General features: G+C 33.8%; 1 pseudogene; it reads right to left on the reverse strand.

The window, feature by feature from the left end:
- On the reverse strand, positions 3,733-4,697 carry FELCATV1R-PS20 (vomeronasal 1 receptor felCatV1R-ps20 pseudogene; annotated as a pseudogene).

Below are 5,258 nucleotides of genomic sequence, written 5' to 3' on the forward strand. Positions count from 1 at the left end.
AAAAGAGAAAAGGGAATTAAAAAAATGCCCTAACAAACAAACCAAAAACTATGAGCCTAATTCCAAAAGAAGAAAAGAAGAATACATTTTTAAAAAAGTCAACCTGGTCCTATTTCCACCAGAACTGCTGGTGGTGCTTTGAAGCACTCTATTTTCAGTGCACTTGGTCTATGTGGGGTGCTGCCTGTGCTTGTCTTCTGGAAGAGGGGCCCATTTCATTCAGTCAGAGTCAGTCTTGCCATAGTAAACAAACAGTCCTGGGCACAAGAGGGTGGGGTTTTGTGTAAGGAGATTCTACTTCTACTGGGGGCCGCTGTATTGCTCTCTTAAGTCTCACTGGGTTGGTATTCAGGGGAAAACAGTGCCACCCCAATCTCTGGTCCCCAGATATGGTATCCTCCACCCCCACTGTTCAGGAAGGCTCACAGAACAGGGAGAGCAGTCAGCACGCCCTGGGCCACAGGTCTCCTGCAGTTTTTCTTTGTTGCGTGTTTGGGATTCAAAACTCTAAATCTTAAAGGACTTGGCACTAAGTGGACCCACTGCCTCCTCTGGAGTAGAGACTCTCCATGCTGTGTCTGATGTCCTTTGTCCATGAAACACTGTTCCATACCTACATGGTGTGCAGAATCTATGGTGTAGTACCCCTAAAAGCAGCAACAAGGTTATATTCTTTCCATGCCCACCTCTGTCTCCTGTTGATGAAAGGCCTATTTCTGGCTCCTGCAGGGTCTCTTGTCCTTGGAGAAGCAATATACCTTCTTCCCAAAGTACTCCAGGAAGGGTAATGTTCTTTCCCAGTGTGCCTCAGAGATCTCTAAACCATGATATGTATTCTGGGGCTAGCTCCCTCTTTCCCAGGAGTGCACGCCATAGCTATGCTCCAGAGAAAGCCACACACACTTCCAAAACCTCAGAGTTTGAATTCCACATGATATTTGCAATAAAACCTGTGGCAGTAAGTACTTCTTGCTCCCCAATCCATGGTCCAGAGTGGCTTTCTTTTTATGCAAACCTGATGCTGCACTCTGTCTCAAGCTCTCTCACTTTCTCTTCCTTTGGTCTCTCCTTGGAAAAAGTTTCCTCCTTCCATGGCTCTGTCATTTTTCTTTCTCCAATTTACATCTACACACCTTGAACCTGCCATGCTGTCTCTCTCCAGCTGTGGAGATCCTCCTGCCAGTCCAAAGATAAATTTCCTGAGTGTTCTAAGTGATCTGACCTCAATACAGCTGTATTTGAGGGATGAAGAAAGTCCAGGGTGCCCCTACTTTTTTGCCATCTTAGCTCCTCCCAACCATGTTAGGCTTTATTGTAAACATGGTGCATGTATATATGGCCATGATACTTAATAGTTTATAATAAAGAATGTATAGATTCATAATAAATAACAAATTAGCAAATTCTCAATAACATAAGGTGACATTAAAATAATAAAAATCAGCTGATTGAGTGTACAATAAAAAACATAAATAAGGTTAAGTAACTTTATTCAAATATTGGTTAATCGAGAAAAATGCACATTTTATACAAATTAAAAAAAAGGACATTATTTTCAAATATCATATATAGATATTTTAAATGGAAATGCTTTCTTTAGGCCTAAATAAAACATTGAATTAATGACAGAAGAAATCCAATAGGTCATATCTTCTGGGCACCGTGAAATGAATAGAAACTATCAATTTACAGTAGAAACTATCAATTTAAGTATAATTATAAAATACCTAACCCCATGCAAATTTCAATTAACACTCTTTGTTTATTTTAGATTAAACATAAAATATAAAGATAAGGAAGTGCTAATGAAGACATTCAAAGATTGAAGAAAAATACATGAATTCAAGTAAATAAATTTCTATTAGTTTAATCTTACAAAAATGCAGTAATTCTGGCCACACATAGTTACTATTAACTTCACTGGAATATAATCATTTCAGAAATTTTTGCAAAGCATAGATTAATTTTCTACCATTAAAAAATTACATTCTAGATCTTATGATGATACTTAAACTTAAACTTCTTCATTTGAAAAACATCACTGAATATACTAATATTCAGTGATGTTTTTCAAATGAAGAAGTTTAAGATTACTTATGAGATGTTGTAGTTCACAAACAATATATGTGAAACATTTACTTATGTGTACACTGTTGATATTTGTGTTGGGGGAAAATATACAATCTAAAAAAAATTTTAATGTTATTAGCCAAAATCCTCAGGATATGAAAGAATATTTAAAATGGTCAATAAGAAAATATCAGAACACTCCAGGAATAAAATCAAATTCAGTGAATGATCTTGAGAAGTAATGAAACTAAGAAGCAAATTCTCCATTCAGAGGCTAGCTGATTTAAAGGTTTTTAAGTCCACATAGTTTATCCAACAAACCACAGGGAAAATGCAATAAGCAAAGAAACTGTGACTGTAGACATCCAAAATGTGGTATCTGCCAAACCTGAGAACCAAATTAAAAATAATAAACAAAAGAAAAAAAATCATGAATAAAGTTTCAGTAGAAATTACCTGTCATATAAACTTCAAATATTGGAAGTACATTTAATGTTTAACATACGGGGAAAATAGGAAACTAAAATAAGGTGAAAAGAACAAGAAACTATAGCCTGGCAAGCCATATTTGAAACAGTCAAATAGAAATTTAAAAATTGAGAATATTTAATATACAGTATATGGGTAAACATTATATTAGACTGAGCTGATGGGATCAATAGTGAACAGAAATAATAAGCAAAATTAATTTAGCAGAATACATTAAATTGAAGCAAATTAATAGAAAATACAAATATACTTATGTATACATAGGCCTACAAGAATAAAAATAAAGTATTAATTATCTCATTCTCATATACAAAAGAGAAAGGTAATGTTAAAAGAATTGGCTAGTTAATATTTCTAAAATTGAAACCATATGTGAATCGTTGAATTCAAAGTTGAAATGTTACAAAGTTACAAATAATTAGAAGAAATAACAATCTGCATAACACCTAAGACGAGGAAAACACTTAAAACTGGTGCAAAAGCTTGGTATAGAGCCTGAAAACAGAGACATAAATATGAATATTTCTGAAGGATTACTACTTAAGGTAGGATTGGATGCTTAGCTAAAATATCTTTAATGACAGGAAAAGAAGTGAAAAGGATTGAGGTACAAACTTTCAGTTATAAAATAAACAAGTCACAGGAATGTAATGTACAGTGTAGGGAACATAGTCACTAATATTGTAATAATTCTGTATAGTGACAGGTGATAGCTAGCCTTATTAAGGTGATTGTTTTGTAGTGTATAAAAATATTGAATCACTAGGTTGCATACCTGAAAGTAATGCAATATTGTGTGTCAATTATAAATCATTTAAAAATTTTAAAAATTAGAAAATAACAGGGTAAATTAAAATATTTAGAAAATTAAAAACACTGAGATATTTGATTCTCAGTAGTAGTTTCTTAAGAAGTTTCTTGAAGAAGAAAGAAAGAAATGTTTTCCTGTATGAAGGTAAAATAAAAATGAGAGAAAGAGGCTTCTTATGAGAATATCAAATCAGTAGTGGACATTGAACAAAGGAATCACATAGCCTTTGGCAATATCAACTTCAAAAAATATTTAGATAAAATACACGTGTAATTTCATATATTTTATTCCAATAAGGTTTAAAGATTTTGCAGTCTTTAAACAATTTAACTGATGGTGGAAAAATCTTACAGAAAACTTTTCTAGTAAAAACTTGTTAAAAATTGATCACACTTTTGTTGCAAATTTAGCAGAATATTGATTATCTTTTTATCAGAGCAGATTTGTACCAAAGGACTGACAGTTGCATTAGCATTGAGCACAAACCTCTGGACACTCAGCAGGACTGGGTCAGATGTCCATACCAGAGTTGAGGAAAATGAGATGATGACGTCCAACCATGTACTGACATGACCACAAAAAAGCTCACCAGCAGCAAGATGACCTTAGTGGCCCTTTTTTTCTGGGGAAACTCTTGAGGCGAAGTTGGTGCTGTGAAATTGGACCGTTTTTTATGCCTAAACAAGAGAATCACCATGTATGCACTTGAACACAGCATAATTCCTACAAAGAAGACATCCCTGGAAAATGTCAGGGTGAAAAATATTCCTCAAATGATAGAGTTCATGAAGGAAATTTAGCAGTATTTACTGACATTTAGTAGATTGGTCTGGATCCCATTGGAAGAAGCTTCAGTGTCAAAAATAATGCTTCTACTGAAAAATAAATTGAGGGACCATAGAAAGAAGCAAATATGCATAATGTAATTAGTAAGTTTATGTTTAAATCTGGCCTACCAGAAGTTGTTGGGGCTCATGGTGATGGCCTGAAACACACTCAGGAGGCAGGTGGTGCAGAGGGAAAGACCTCTAAGCACCCTGTTCATGTAAAAAAAACGCCTTACATTTAAAGTTATTCCAAAAATTTAGTAAGCCAAACAAATCTGGAGAATACCCCGGTACAGGGAGGAACAACAGAATGTGGATAAATGCTAAGTGACAGGTGAACTGGCCAGCAGGCTTCGACTTGTGGTCCAGAATAGTGTGAAGATGCAGAAGAAAAAGAGAAAGATGTTGGCAAAGAGACCAATACCAGCTTGCAAACAAAACACATTTTTAAATAGTGACACAAATGAAAAATGATCTTTGTAATGGCATAGATGAAACATATTTTGTTTTCCTGAAAAAAAAACATAGACCCCTCAACATCAAAATTATTTCTTTAGTAGTCAAAATTATCAACACTATTATGACTTTTATTTTGCTAACTATTCTTCATTAACCTTGAGTATCTCATATAAATTTTTGGCAGCAGGTTCTGCATTATATTCTATATCAAATAATTTATGATAAATTTATAATAAAACACTGTTATCATAATTACAATTCTGCCTTTACATGGTATATATCATCTATACACCTCTTGCACCTGGGCCTCTTGGCTTTGGAATGCATAACTTTAATGGTTCTTCTCCTCTCATTTTATATTTAGCACCTGAAACATCCATAGGCATATTAAATTTCTCAGAACTATATTTATTAAACTATATTTAACAAAATTTTATGATAATGGGGGAAACATTACAAAATATGCAACTGAAAAAATACCTAGTTGAGTTATCCTGACATCTCATAATTTTGACATTTTTCTATTTTTTATCATTCTTATATGTTTATGGAGTCTTGCGATTGTAATAAACCAAACCTAATAATTCAAGATAAGTGTTTTA

Source organism: Felis catus, chromosome A1, assembly GCF_018350175.1.
Source record: "Felis catus isolate Fca126 chromosome A1, F.catus_Fca126_mat1.0, whole genome shotgun sequence".
In the NCBI taxonomy this organism is placed as follows: domain Eukaryota; kingdom Metazoa; phylum Chordata; class Mammalia; order Carnivora; family Felidae; genus Felis; species Felis catus.